The sequence below is a fragment of the Lepidochelys kempii genome, chromosome 1 (assembly GCF_965140285.1).
Source record: "Lepidochelys kempii isolate rLepKem1 chromosome 1, rLepKem1.hap1, whole genome shotgun sequence".
Taxonomy (NCBI): Eukaryota; Metazoa; Chordata; order Testudines; family Cheloniidae; genus Lepidochelys; species Lepidochelys kempii.
The window spans coordinates 343,120,501-343,136,769 of NC_136380.1; positions in this window are offsets into that span (position 1 = coordinate 343,120,501).

Here is a 16,269-nt window from a genome sequence, read left to right on the forward strand (position 1 = left end):
AGGAGAGGACTCCAGGCTGGGGCAGAATGTTGGGGTGCAGGAGGGGATGTGGGCTCTGGAAGGGAGTTTGGTGCAGGAGGGGGATTCTGACCTGGGGCAGGGGGTTGGGGTGCAGGAAGGGGTGTGAGGTATAGGCTCCGGCCGGGAGGCTCTTACCACAGGCAGCTCCTGACTGGTGACTCAGCAGAGCTCAGGCCGGCTGCCTGCCTGCCTGCCATAGCCCCATACTGCTCCCGGAAGTGGCCAGCTGCAGGCACATCTCTGCACTCCCCTGGAGGGAGAGGGACAGCGTGTCTCCGTGCGGTGCCCACGTCCACAAGCGCTGCCCCCGTAGCTCCCATTGGCCAGTTCCTGGCCCAGGGGAGCTGCGGTGACGGAGCTGGGGCCGGGGGCAGCACGCGGAGCTGCCTCACCCTCACCCGCCAGGAGCCGCAGAGACATGCCAGCAGCCAGCCGCTTCCGGGAGTGGCGTGGGGCCACGACATGCAGGCAGCCTGCCAGCGCCCGGCTGCACCGGCGCCCCCCGTTAGCCCGGGGCCCTGGGCTGCAGCCCCTAAAGCCCCTGCATTAATCTGGCCCTGTGCAGGGTGAGGGAACAAGCAGACACGGCAGCTACCACAGCCATGAGCAAACGCTTTGAGCAGCCGCTGAACTGCTGCTGCTTCTCCTGGGCTTAAGAGCCAGTTTGCCAGTGAGGCAGCGTAGCCCATCCGGCAATCTATTACAAGCCAGTTGCGCGCACTGGGAAGCCCACAGACAGGCTTTGCTGCAGGCCCTGATCAGTGGCAGGGGGGATGGAACAACAGAGACACAGTGCAATACATAAAGGAGATCACAAGACGTGGTCTTCATTCTACAGTCAACGCACGGATCAGAACCAAGCCAATTTGACCGCTTCCCTGGGAACAGAGCCCAAGTGGGATGTAACGAATGCATCATAGATTCATAGATTCCAAGGTCAGAAGGGACCATGGTGATCATCTAGTCTGACCTCCTGCATAACTCGGGCCAGAGAACTTCCCCCAAATAATTTCTACAGCAGATCTTTTAGAAGATCATCCAGTCATCTGTGCGGGTCCATTTTAACCCACTCTCACATCGGAGGAGATTCAGTGCTGTGAAGAGGGCAGACACAAGGCCAAGGTGCCACGTGAGGCCCTGAGGGGCTAAAGAGGAGCAAAGGCCTCTGTGCCGGTCTCCGTCCCTTGGCACAGCACCCATTCCAAGGTTCTGAGGGTGCTTGAAGCATTGCCTCTGTGAGATGGATCCACATCCTTCTAGACTCAATAAAGGCACCCTAAAGCCCATTGCTGAAAAGGACAGTTTCACTCCCTTCAGAAGGGCAAGCTGCCAGCTATGCTCAGTAAAGACACAATTGAGGCCTTTGCCCCATATGTATTCATACTGCTAACTTTCAAATAGCCAGCTCTGTGCAAGATGTTTTCAAATCGCTCCCCCCGAGCTAGGTTAGAGGCACAAACACGCTACTGCATATATTTCCGCAGAAGGGAGACATGTTCTGCACCTTTCTGTTACAATGCCTTCCATTGTTCTTTGTTTGATGGGGATTATAAAAATAAAAATAACACCTTATGCAGGTACTCCAACATAGGAGAGCTGTCAGTGCAGTCTGAGCCCACATGGCATTTCCCAGCTCTCAGTACAATTTGCCTTTTAATCATTAACCATTTTCTTAGCAGTATTAATCTGAGCTCCAGAGGAATCCCTCTAGAAAGAGCTTTGATAACTTTGGGGAGTTATTTTTAAAAATGTTAATAGCAAGAGGAATCTAATGAACTGGAGTCTTTCCATTGATTCCAATGGGCTTGGGAACAAGCCAGATGTTGGTACAAAGCTGCCTTGTAAAAAATAAATTTTGAAATTTACAAATGATTAAAAACTAAGACATCGACGTCGACTCTCTTAACAAGGATCGGGCTTTTACAGAGGCGCAGATTTGCCAGAATATATACAGGGTTGAAGCAAGACAGATGACCACCTATCACACCAAACACAGATCACAGGGAGCAAAAGAGCCAAAACATGTAAGAAAAGGACCTAAAGGGAGATAAAACACAGAACAGTGAAAAATGTGACAATAAAATACTAAATGTGAAATGCACTTGTATTCATTCAGCCCAAAGCTTGCATTAGAAAATGTTTTACAAAAAGTTTAACAAAGCAAAACTAATCCAAGAGGGAGTTACAAAGAAAATGTACCACCCGTGATACAAGGGAATGCTCAGAAATAAACCAGGAGCCAGTGTGGTCTGGGTGTTAGGTACAGGGCTTGGTGCCAGGAAATCTTAGTTCTTGTGCTGGTTCTGTCACTTATCTACTAAGTGACCTTGGGCAAGTCATATCCTCTCTCTTTCTGCCTCTTTTTTTTTCCCTTTGTGAGTCTTGTTTATTTAAACTGTAATCTCTTTGGGGCAGGGACTGTCTCTCGCTCTGTTTGCCCAGGGCCTAGCCCAATGGGGTCCTGACCTTGACTGGCTCTAGACTACACCATTATACAAATAATAATAATAATTAATAATAGACATAAAGGCTATATGATGTACCCAATGATGCATATATGGCTACGTTGTGTAACCCTCCTTACTGTTACCCTCACTTGTGTTACGTTTAACATTTAAGGCAGTGGTTTAGTCATAAACTGCAGCATCTCCTTGCCAGCCTGTCCCTCTAACCCTACCCCCATTCTGTTTTCTAACCCCACCCCTACACTGCAAGGGATGGGACACACTATGGTCTAGTGTAGCTGGTGGAGGTGTCTCTGGGAAGGGCTTTGCGCACCTTCGAGCTCTCTAAAAGAATAAGTAAACACCACTCATTCTCACATGTGCTTATTCTTTTAACACCAACCAGACTGTTCAGTCAAGATGAAATTAATTAGAAGTGACAGATAAAGTGGAAAAGAAAGATCAAGGTGATATTTCAGCCAGTGCATTGTGATGTTTACCAAACAAGTTACAGGGTTACCGGCATTTGGTTCAGGATTTACAAGAAGTCTCACAAGAGGATTATGAGAAATGCCCTCATCGAAGCACTTAGCAGCAAGTAGCAGAGAAGAATCAAGTTTCTCAGGGAAGCAATCAGACCATTTCAAGTGAACATGTTTCTCATCCGTTTACTGGACTTCCCAACGTCCCTTTATATGTCACAGGATATGTTGTTTCCCACATACACAGTGGACAAACCAAGTGTTTCCAAGTCTAGCTAACTTTTACTTCAGATCAAGTAAATGAGAAGTATAAAATCTACATGTGAGTGAGAGCATACAGAGAGTCACTCCGAAACATTCTGCATCTGAAGTGAAACACAAAATGGCAGCTGTCTCCCAGCTCCCCCCTGCAGCAGGTAGAGAGCATCAATATTTAAAGGTATAGTACAGAGAAACCACAATGAGAACATCTCCTTTCAGTTACAATCACAGGGTATTTTATCACTATGTCAAAACAAGGGCTGTGCAAATTGTTCACAATGAAACCAGATGCCATATGATTTTCAATTCCCCATAGCATGGGTTATAATTATGAAATGGAGATCAGCCTGATTTACGGCTCACTAAGGTTCATGCAACTTCTAAGAAAACCTGGCACTGAGTTATGACTTTATGTTAAAACCATGCGACTTCTCTGACGGTTCTGAACGCAATTCACTTAGGGGTTTTGAGGTTTGCTGAACATAAAACTCAAAGCAAAACTTTGAGAGCTTACAAGTGAGTGGAAACTAAAATCAAGGGCAAAGCTTGCATAAACCACAGGGGAAGTGAAACCACCATATTTTACGTAGATCTGGTGAAAACATGCCAGCTTCATGTGAATGATACCAAAGATCCTCTACTCTTCTCCGAAGGGTGAAAGGAGGGGTCCATCAAGTCTGTCTGTCTGTCTGTGGGTCTGTACAGAGCCCATCACCATAGTATCTTAGTAGAGCTGATTTTAAAATGTTTTTTGTCAGAAATAATTGAAAACTTTTTTTTTTATTTCCCATTCCATTTGTTTGTTGGGGAAATAGTTTTACTTTGTGTAATGACACATCCACTCCCAGTCTCTATTCAAGCCTAAGTTAATTGTATCCAGTTTGCAAATTAATTCCAATTCAGCAGTCTCCCATTGGAGTCTGTTTTTGAAGTCTTTTTGTTGTAGTATTGCGACCTTTAGGTCTGTAATCGAGTGACCAGAGAGATTGAAGTGTTCTCCGACTGGTTTATGAATGTTATAATTCTTGACATCTGATTAGGACAGGCCCAACAAAGAAAATAACAGAACGCCACTAGCCATCACCTTCAGCCCCCAACTAAAACCTCTCCAACGCATCATCAAGGATCTACAACCTATCCTGAAGGACGACCCATCACTCTCACAAATCTTGGAAGACAGGCCAGTCCTTGCCTACAGACAGCCCCCAACCTGAAGCAAATACTCACCAGCAACCACACACCACACAACAGAACCACTAACCCAGGAACCTATCCTTGCAACAAAGCCCGTTGCCAACTGTGTCCACATATCTATTCAGGGGACACCATCATAGGGCCTAATCACATCAGCCACACTATCAGAGGCTCGTTCAGCTGCACATCTGTCATAAATATAAAGGGAAGGGTAAACCCCTTTGAAATCCTTCCTGGCCAGGGGAAAGCTCCTCTCACCTGTAAAGGGTTAAGAAGCTAAAGGTAACCTCGCTGGCACCTGACCAAAATGACCAATGAGGAGACAAGATACTTTCAAAAGCTGGGAGGAGGGAGAGAAACAAAGGGTCTGTGGGTCTGTCTATATGCTGGTCTTTGTCGGGGATAGACCAGGAATGGAGTCTTAGAACTTTTAGTAAGTAATCTAGCTAGGTATGTGTTAGATTATGATTTCTTTAAATGGCTGAGAAAAGAATTGTGCTGAATAGAATAACTATTTCTGTCTGTGTATCTTTTTTGTAACTTAAGGTTTTGCCTAGAGGGGTTCTCTATGTTTTTGAAGCTAATTACCCTGTAAGATATCTACCATCCTGATTTTACAGGGGGGATTTCTTCATTTCTATTTACTTCTATTTTTATTAAAAGTCTTCTTGCAAGTGTTGGGAGGATTGTTCATTGTTCTTAAGATCCAAGGGTCTGGGTCTGTAGTCACCTAGGCAAATTGGTGAGGCTTTTTACCAAACCTTGTCCAGGAAGTGGGGTGCAAGGTTTTGGGAAGTATTTTGGGGGGAAGGACGCGTCCAAACAGCTCTTCCCCAGTAACCAGTATTAGTTTGGTGGTGGTAGCGGCCAGTCCAAGGACAACGGGTGGAATATTTTGTACCTTGGGGAAGTTTTGACCTAAGCTGGTAAAGATAAGCTTAGGAGGTTTTTCATGCAGGTCCCCACATCTGTACCCTAGAGTTCAGAGTCAGGGAGGAACCTTGACAACATCCACCAATGCGATATATGCCATCATGTGCCAGCAATGCCCCTCTGCCATGTACATTGGTCAAACTGGACAGTCGCTACGTAAAAGAAGAAATGGACACAAATCAGACGTCAAGAATTATAACATTCAAAAACCAGTCGGAGAACACTTCAACCTCCCTGGTCACTCGATTACAGACCTAAAGGTCACAATATTACAACAGGTTTCAGAGTAACAGCCATGTTAGTCTGTATTCGCAAAAAGAAAAGGAGTACTTGTGGCACCTTAGAGACGAACCAATTTATTTGAGCATGAGCTTTCGTGAGCTACAGTGAGCTGTAGCTCACGAAAGCTCATGCTCAAATAAATTGGTTCGTCTCTAAGGTGCCACAAGTACTCCTTTTCTTTTTGCGAATATTACAACAAAAAGACTTCAAAACCTGACTCCAAGGAGAGACTGCTGAATTGGAATTAATTTGCAAACTGGATACAATTAACTCAGGCTTGAGTAGGGACTGGGAGTGGATGTGTCATTACACAAAGTAAAACTATTTCCCCATGTTTATTCCCGCCCCACCACCTCCCACTGCTCCTCAGACATTCCTGTTAACTGCTGAAAATGGCCCACCTTGATTATCACTACAAAAGGTTTTCTCTCCCTCCTACCCCCCGCTGGTAATAGCTCATCTTAAGTGATCACTCTCCTTACAGTGTGTATGATAACACCCATTTTTTCATGTTCTGTGTGTATATAAATCTCCTCACTGTATTTCCACTTAATGCATCCGATGAAGTGAGCTGTAGCTCATGAAAGCTTATGCTCAAATAAATTGGTTCATCTCTAAGGTGCCACTAGTCCTCCTTTTCTTTTTGTTTGTTTGTTTTTTCAACGAAAAAATGAAACTGAAAACAAAACATTTTTTGGTTTCGGAAAGCAAAAATTTTTAATTTCTGTCCTCCACCGTCCCCGTCCCCCCTCCCCACACACACACGTTCCTTTTTCTCCTCTTTTCCAGTGACAACATTTGCCACTAGGGAAAAGTGGGGAATGAGTGAGAACAGTGGAGGAAAAATGTAAAACCAAAGCACTTGAGACCCACATTTTTGATTAGGAAAAAAATGCTATTTTCCATCAAAAATGTTTTTGATGGAAAATTATCCACCAACCTTGGACCTAATGGCGAAACTTGTGAAACTATGAAATAACTTCTCTGGAGGTAGTAGAAACTCCAACACTTGGGTCATTTAAAACTGAGCAAGAGAAGAGCTTGAAAATATGGCCAAGAGGCCAGTGCTGCGCTACCCCGTGACGTGATTAGGGATCCAATCCTGCAGCTGTACTATAGCCCTGAAATGAATGGGATTTCTGCATGCAGAGTAGGTGACCTAGAGCTATAGGTGATTTTTCATCTCTGCTGCCATGATATTTAATGTGGGGGAGGAGGGAATGTCTGTGGGTCTGATTCTGTGACGCATTGAACATTGCCTGAGAAGTTCTCAGTTCCTATTGATTTCAATAGGCTGGTAGCATTCCTCAAGAGCCACTGAGTACCTTGCAGGATTTAGCCTAATATGGAGGTGAACAGTAGTCTGACATGGATCTATTCCGGGGATCGGCAACGTTTGGCACGCAGCCCAAATCCGTCTTATAACTTTGGCACGCAGCCCAAATCCCTCTTATAAGTAGCCTTATAACTATAGCTGGTTAAAAAGCAGAGTCAGTCCCTCTGGAAGGTTTAGGTACAAGAAGCAAATGCTGCTTAGAGAATAGATCAGGGATCGGCAACCTTTGGCACGTGGCCCATCAGGGAAATCCGCTGACGGGCCGGGACGGTTTGTTTACCTGCAGCGTCCGCAGGTTTGGCCGATCGCAGCTCCCACTGGCCGCGGCTTGCCGTTCCAGGCCAATGGGGGCTGCGGGAAGTGACGTGGGCTGAGGGCTGTGCTGGCCACCGCTTCCCACAGCCCCCATTGGTCTGGAACGGTTAACCACGGCCAGTGGGAGCTGCGATCGGCCGAACCTGCAGATGCGGCAGGTAGACAAACCGTCCTGGCCCACCAGTGGATTTCCCTGATGGGCCACGTGCCAAAGGTTGCCGATCCCTGATCTATTCTCTTAGCAGCATTTGCTTCTTGTACCTAAACCTTCCAGAGGGACTGACTCTGCTTTTTAACCAGCTGTAGTTATAAGACTATATTATACCAGGGGTGGCCAACCTGTGACTCTGTAGCCACATGCGTCTCTTCAGAAGTTTCCAATGTGCCAGGGGGTGCTCACTGCTCAACCCCTGGCTCTGCCACAGGCCCTGCCACCAGTCCACCCTTTCCCGCCCCCTCCCCTGAGTCTGCCATGCCCTCGCTCCTCCTCCCTGCCCCCCAGAGCCTCCTGCACGTCACGAAACAGCTGATTGGAAAGTGCGGGGAGAGAGGGGGCAGGGAGCTGATGAGGGGCTGCTGACATATTACTCTGGCTCTTTGGCAATGTACATTGGTAAATTCTGGCTCCTTCTCAGGCTTAGGTTGGCCGCCCCGGATATTATACATTACACTGGAGTTTCCCTTTGAGTGACAATGGTTATCATATTTAAACACTTTGTATTTTTTCCTCTATCACTGTGGAGATTTGGGGCCAGATCCTCAGCCAGGGTAAATCAGTGTCATTCCACTGAAGTCAGTGGGGCTATGTTGATTAAAACAAGCTGTGGATCTAGCTCTTTATAACCTAGTGGCTCGATTCAGAAAGTTATCAGTTTCCAAATGATTTTTCTATTTTTGGTCGCATTTCCTGGCACTTGATTCTCCATGTGATTCAAAGGATTTCCTGGATCCTGGCTCTGCAGTGAGGTCAGCCATTCCGAATGTGTCTTCAGTCACACAAGCACTGAATAATAAAATTAATAAATAATACCCGCTCACGCTGTCAAAATATTTATAGCCGGCCCATTTAATTTCAAGTCATTGGAGGGATTTACAGGATTAATTTCTGAAACAGGATTTATTTGACTCTAATGAGACAAAATATGGGAAAGGTCAAGACTCTGGTGTACATTACTTCCCTGGTATCTGAATAAATAAAATGTAGGCACAAAGAGAACTGTACTAAGGACCACCTGTAATGGTTTCCCCCTTGTCTCAACACCCTGCCTTAAATTAACTCCAAGAATTTGAGCACAGGTTTGTGTGACCCATGGTTGCAGACCTAATTCTAAAGACAATCAATTTTCATCTGCCCCTGGATGGTCCTTAAAAGTGACCTCAACCACTAAATCTATTTGGCTTCAACAAATGGGACGAAAGTATTTAAAATGTGCCTAAAGGGAGGGTGACAATTTTCATTCAAAACACTTTTTTGACAAAAAATGTACATTCACATCATTTAGCAAGTGCACGTCAAATTTCATCAAATTGCTTTGGACAAAAAAAAAAGAAGAAAACAATTCTGAAGAACAGTAGACTAGTAAGAGGCCAGTATGGCTCAATCAGGAGCTCTTTAACACCCTGAAAATCAAAAAGGAATTCTACAAAAAGTGGAGAGTTGGACAAATTGCCACAGATGAATATAAAATAATAGTGCACATATGTAGGGACAAAATCAGAAAGGCTAAGGCACAAAAGGAGTTACACCTAGCAAGGGACATAAAAGATAACAAGAGGTTCTATAAATACATTAGGAGCAAAAAAACGACAAAGGAAAGTGTAGGTCTTCTACTCAGCAGGGCAGGAGAGCTAATAAGAGATGACATCAAGAAGGCTGAGGTGTGTAATTGTAAGGGGACTGTTGTTCCCTTACTAAAACTCAGTGAGGGTGTTCTCGTTGGCTAGCTGCCAGTACCAAAAGAAAGGGGAAGGGTTGATGGAAAATAAGGACCCTGAGACTGACAGTCCCCAGGAACAATAGCGAGAGGCCAATGTTCCAGGTCAAACTGATTGACAGGGTGGACAGGCTAATGAGGGAGTCAGGAGCCAGGAGGGTCCTGTCCTTTGTGTGAGCTGGAATTGCCTGGGACAGAGTGGGGCCAAGCTAAGGAGAGAGCAGAGGCCTGAGGTAAGCTGGGGAGCAGGGATGTGCCAGCCAGAGAAAAACAGAGAAGCAGCCCAGGGAGCAGGTCTGTGCTGGGAGACAAACTATAGCAACAAGAGTCAGAGGGGCCAGAAAAGCAGCCCAGGGAGCAGATCCATGCTGGGAGCAGGGCCAGAGCAGTCTGGAGCTGGGTGCGGTGAGCAGCAGGGGAGAGCAAAGGGGACCCAAGGCAGAGGGCCCAGTGCAGGGAGACGCCCCCAGCCAAAAGGCCCTGCAGGCCAGACTTGGAAGGGGATCGTAACCCCGACGTGGGGGGCGGGAGGCGACGCTGGGAAGAAGGGTCCTGCCACCTAAAGCCTGAGGGCGTGTGGCCACCGCCAGTGTCCAACCCGCAGCATCCCTGCAGCACAGCCAAGGCCTGGGCAGGAGGCCTGGGACTTGTGAGGAACAGGCTGAGCTTCTCCTACATTACAGAGACACTGGTTGTGACGTCCCCGTGCCACAGAGCAGGGTGACGGGTTTTCCTTATTTTTTTTTAATTGATTGCTGTTTAATAAACTGTATTTGCTTTGAACTCTATGTAATGATCAGTGGGTCAGGGAAGCATCCAGTGCAGAGAGAGCGCCCCGGAGTGGGGACACCTTAGCCCCTCCCCTAAGTGACCATGACAAGATTGGGGGTCAAGCCCCCCAGGAATCCTGGGCCCAGCCTTGTGGGGGTTATGAGGACTCTGCCACACAGGAGAGTGGAAGGGGAGCCCTCGAGGTTAGGCAGGCCTCTGGGTAAAGGGAGTGGGAGCGAGGACCCAGATCCTTTCACTAGCCCATTTCACTGGAGTAGTGTATAAGCCAGGAAAGTTCCCCGCAATAGCGGGACCATTCCCCCGCTTACATAATGCCTCTTTTGCTTCAGTCTTCACTAAAAAGGTTAATTGTGACCAGATACTCAATACAACTAATAATATAAACGGGCGAGGGGAGAGAAACACAAGCCAGAATAGGGAAAGAACAGGTTACAGAATATTTAGATGTATTCCAGTTGGCTGGGCCTGATGAAATTCATCCTAGGGTACTTAAGGAACTAGCTGAAGCAGTCCCGGAACCAATAGTGATTATCTCCAGGACTTCGTGGAGGACGGGTGAGCTCCCAGAGAAGTGGAGAAGGGTAAACGTACCAATCTTTAAAAAGGGGAACAAAGAGGACCCGGGGAATTATAGTCCGGTCAGCCTAACTTTGATACCTGGAAAGATACTGGAACCAATTATCAAACACTCAATTTGTAAGCACTTAGAGGATAACAGGTAGGGCTGCAGATTTGTCAGAGCATTTTTTATCAAAAATCACAGTAAAAGTCACGAGTTACTAAATTTACCATGACTGGCTCCCTGATCTTTGATAAAAAATGCCCTTCCCCTCTCCAGTCATGATGGAGGGTCCGGTGAGTCAAACCTGAATAAGACTGCGGCCCAGAGTGCCTGAAGCAGGGAGCCCGGCCCAGCCATGAGGGACAGGAGATGCAGGGGTGAGTAACGGACACAGAAGAGAGTCATGGACAAACAGAAAAATCACGCTATCTGTGATGGTTTTCCCACCATGACAAACCTGCAGCCCTAACAATAGGGTAATAAGTTATAGCCGATATGGATTTATTTTGTCAGGAACAAGTCATGCCAAACCAGCCTAACTTCCTTCTTTGACGGAGTTACGAGTCTCGCACTGGCCTAGTGGATATGGGGGAACCAGTGGATGAGATATACAGTACACTCCTGTTTATCCGAAACCCTATGATCCAAACCACCGTGTTATTGGAATCCTTTCCTTGGCTCCCACATATCCCACTCTACCGGAAAAGCAAGGAATTCAGATAGCGCAGCAGTTCAGATAATAGAATAGAGATCCCTAGCCAGGACTGCAAAGAGGAGGAAGGGGACAAGCCCCTGGCCATGGGTGACACCTAGGGCTGCCAACTGTTTAATCACAGAAACCCAAACACCCTTGCCCCACCCTCTACCCCACCCCTGCCCTGAGACCCCACCCCTGCCCCATCCCTTCTCTGAGGCCCCACCCCACTCACTCCATCACCCCTCCCTCCATCGCTCGCTCTCCCCCATTTTACTCACTTTCACTGGGCTGGGTCAGGGGGCTGGGGTGCGGGAGCGGGTGTGGGCTCTGGGTTGGGGCCGAGGGGTTCAGAGTGTGGGAGGGGGCTCCAGGCTGAGCCTGGGGCAGGGGGTTGGGGTGCAGGAAGGGATGCGGGGTGCAAGCTCTGGGAGGAAGTTTGGGCGCTGGAGGGGCTCAGACTCCCTGCCTGCTTAATCAGCTGCACGGGAGATTTAGGTTAGGTAAAGTTAAAAAAAAAAATTCCTAACAAGATAGTTAAACTCTGGAATAGACTTCCGAGCGAGATTGTGGAATCCCCAACATTGGAAGTTTTTAAAAACAGATTAGACACCTGGTCAGGGATGGTCTATGTATATTTGGTTTTGCCTCAGCATTGAGGGATGGACAAGATGACCTCTCAAGGTCCTTCCCAGCTTTACAATACTGTGATTCTATGAAAAAGTCCAAATCTTTCACTTCAACATTTTCTACAGAAAAATGTACATTTTTTATATGAAAAGATTTTTTGTTTTGACTTTTACTTCCATTTTCTTTTCTTTTTTTAATTATTAAAAAAAAACCTTAAAAGAAAAAAAAACATTTTATTTCAGGTCAAATGAAATGTTTTGTTCAACCTAAAATAAACTTTTTTATATTTTGCTTTGCCAAAAAAAATTTGAATAATTTTCATTTCAAGTCAACTTAAATTTTATTTGTAATTGTTGGTGCAGTCTCTGAACTAAAAAGTGGTTATTCACACAGTTCTACCCAGAAATATGTAATAAAATTAGTTTACATACATCTGCTACTGATTTCTCTGCTAATATTTGTGGTTTTACAGTCACTTTCTTTTTTAAAAAATAGTTTCTCTCAGCCTGGACAACTGACAGTCAATGAGGTCACTTTGGATATTGTTTAAAGTCAATTTCACTTTCAGGTTCCCGAAACAGAAATATTTGTGTTGCCAACATCACAAAGGTATAATTACATGTTTAAAGAAAACTACTTCCATTGGAATTTATTTTTTAAAACAGCTCTCAGCTGTTGCAGGAGTGTGGTCATTATTGTGAAATCTAAATTTTGGACCAGATTCAAACGGAGTTCTTTTAACCATTCAGTACATAACCCTCCTGCACAAGGTGCGGAAAAACTTTTTCACTAAGAGGGTGGTGAAACACTGGAATGTGTTACCTAGGGAGGTGGTAGAATCTCCTTCCTTAGAGGTTTTTAAGGTCAGGCTTGACAAAGCCCTGGCTGGGATGATTTAACTGGGAATTGGTCCTGCTTCGAGCAGGGGGTTGGACTAGATGACCTTCTGGGGTCCCTTCCAACCCTGATATTCTATGATTCTATGATTCTATGAAGGTGATCAGTTTGCTCACTGCTAGGTTAGGAGCACATGAGATGGTGACTCATCAGTTTCCAGAAGTCACAAGATGAGCAGAGTTTCCTATCTGAGTCACTGAATAAAGATCCCTGTATTAGGCTGCCTTTTTGTCATACCACAGGGTTCTGCAGTGCTGACTCACACAGGTAATGTACACATGGTGCAATCGGCAGCCGTCATGAAAATAACGCACAAGCCCACATCTATGGGTCACACATCTATGGGCAAAGTAATTGGGAATCTTGCCCATATATGAAACAATGTGCCTTTTCAACATAAATAAGATGCTATGTGCCCCCTGGATATTTATTTTCTCAGCTGGGATTTCATGGTTTATCTAAATGACTGTCCCAGTGCGGTTGCTTCATGGGACACACCGTACAACTCACAAAAGCTAGAATTAAGCAGCCTGAATGCAAAGGAATGTATTATAAATATGATGCAGTGTGTCCAGGTTTGGCAAGCAGAAGGGAGACGGGAAGCAGGCTGAGAAAGGGCGGGGATTAGAGCTGAGCAGGAAATGGGTTTCCTATCCATGAATATTTTCAAGAGTTCAAAAATGTTTTCCCATCTAAAATCGGATGAAGAGTCAAAATCTTGAAAATATTCACAAACCCAATGATCTTCCATTTCAGAACTGAAAATGTTTAGATTTGATCATTTTGAAATGTTTTGTTTCAGTTTGGACTTTTTTTTTTTTTTTAGTTTTTTTTATCTAATGAGCTAAATTTCAAAATGCAAAGTCATTTCAAACCAGCCAAGTCAGAATTTTTTTGTTCTTGAAATGTCAGCATGAAACATTTCAACCGTTACAAAAATTTTTTCTGGACCTTTTTTAATTGAGAAGTTCTCCTAACTAACGCTTTTGTGGGTTGGGAAGTCTGTCCCTCTGACTTCAATTGGCTTTGCATCAGCCACTTTATCTATTGTAGGCTGCTCTGTATATTCCTATCCATATATTAAGTAATTGCTGTGTATATTTCTAGCAGTATATAAGTGGGTGTGGGGCGGGGTGCTATAGCACCCCCAGGTTTTACGCAGGGCCACTGGCCCCATGCCCTGCTCCCTAGCTGCTGGCCCTGTGCCTGGGGCTCAGATCACGGCTGCCGGCCCCGCTTCCTGGTTGCTGGCCCTGTGCCCGGGGCCCGTGCCCAGAGCCCCACTCTCAGTCCTGCGCCCAGGACTCTACTTTTGGGGTGCTGGCCCCACTCCCTGGCCCCTGGCTTCTGGCCCTGCACTCAGCCCCCTGCTCCTGGAGTTCTGCTCTGCGACCGGGGCTCTGCTACTGACCCTGCATGTGAAGTCCTGACTGCAGGCCCCGTGCCCAGGGCTCTGCTCCTGGCCCCATGTCTGCCTTTACCCCTGTCAAGGTTCCTTCCCCACTCTGAACTCTAGGGTACAGATGTGGGGACCTGCATGAAAGACCCCCCCTAAGCTTATTCTTACCAGCTTAGGTTAAAAACTTCCCCAAGGTACAAACTTTGGCTTGTCCTTGAACCCTATGCTGCCACCACCAAGCATGTTAAACAAAGAACAGGGAAAGAGCCCACTTGGAGACGTCTTCCCCCCAAAATATCTCCCCAAGCCCTACACCCTCTTTCCTGGGGAAAGCTTGATAAAAATCCTCACCAGTTTGCATAGGTGAACACAGACCCAAAACCTTGGATCTTAAGAACAATGAAAAAGCAATCAGGAACTTAAAAGAAGAATCTTAATTAAAGAAAAAGTAAAAGAATCATCTCTGTAAAATCAGGATGGTAAATACCTTACAGGTAATCAGATTCAAAACATAGAGACTCCCTTGAGGCAAAACCTTAAGTTACAAAAAGACAAAAAAACAGGAATATACATTCCATTCAGCACAGCTTATTTACCAGCCATTTAAACAAAAGGAAATCTACTGCATTTCTAGCTAGATTACTTACTAATTTAACAGAAGTTCTGAAGAGCATTCCTGCCTAGTCCCGGCAAAAGCATCACACACACAGACAGACCCTTTGTTCCCCCCCCTCCAGCTTTGAAAGTAACTTGTCTCCTCATTGATCATTTTGGTCAGGTGCCAACGAGGTTATCCTAGCTTCTTAACCCTTTACAGGTGAAAGGGTTTTGTCTCTGGCCAGGAGGGATTTTATAGGTCTGTATACAGAAAGGTGGTTACCCTTCCCTTTATATTTATGATAACCCCCTTACTCCTGTCGAGGTCCCCCCCTCCTGGAGACACAGCCCTGCTCCCGGCCCCAGCTGAGGGGGGAAGCCGACAGGGGTAACGGGGCTGGCTTTCAGCACCCCCACTGTTGAAAGGGTTCCAGCACCACTGAACAGAACAGACCCGACTTACATTCGCCTAGCCAAACCCAGATCCTGCTGTGTGTCTTTGGGTCTCTCAGGCCATGGCCATATTACAGACTTCAGCCAGCAACAGCTATGGCGGGCAGGCAATTGATCTGGTCTGATCTCTGACCAACATAGCTCTGCTGACAAATGCCCCTAGAGTAGATGCGGCTATGCCAGCTGTGTTTTTACCCTACAGCTTGTTCTGCTCATAGGTCGAGAAGAAGGGATGTGAAATAAGCTATACCAATTAGGAGCACTTTGCTGGTATAGTATACGGGTATACCTATCCCTGTAAAGTGCACCTAGTGTAGACAGGGCTTCCATCTGGTTCCCTCATGCTCAAATTGGATTCAGTGCTTCCCAAGGACAGCAGGCTAGACCATTAAGGCAGCTGTTTTGGGGTCACAGCATCAGCAGATGGGGTCATCGCGATCCCTAGTGTATTGACGCCATTTTACTCGTCACAGCATGACCTCACACGGAAGGTGCATGCAAGATAATGCTATGTGGAGAAAACTATTTTGCTCTTCAAAATGGTGTCCTCCATGCTGTCTGGGGTTCCAAGAGGAAACAGTTCATTAAAATGGGGTCACACCAGCAAGTTTGGGAACCCCTGCATTAAGGCTACTGCTCTGAGATTGTTTCTTAATGATCCTTAAGAGTAAGGTCTTAGGGGGCTACCGGAAAAGGCCCTCTTCCATTTTTCTATTCAGACCCCTGATGTGAAATATCCTTTCCATTATATAGTACAGAGACACCATGCTAGTGACAGATCCAGAGATGATGTAACTAACTATTAAAGAGCACCCCACAATGTCATAGTGGGTTCATTGTACAAAACAAAAGAAGACAGAATCCCTTCCCCGTGGTGTTAATAATCCAAATAGACAACCCAGTGATGCACTGACAGACCCAGGGGAACTACTTTATGTACAGGATACAATATCCCTTTAACAATCATACAAAATTAATCACTCCTTTAATTTTTCTTTCTCTTTTAATTCATTTGTGATACACAATACACACTCACAGCAGGG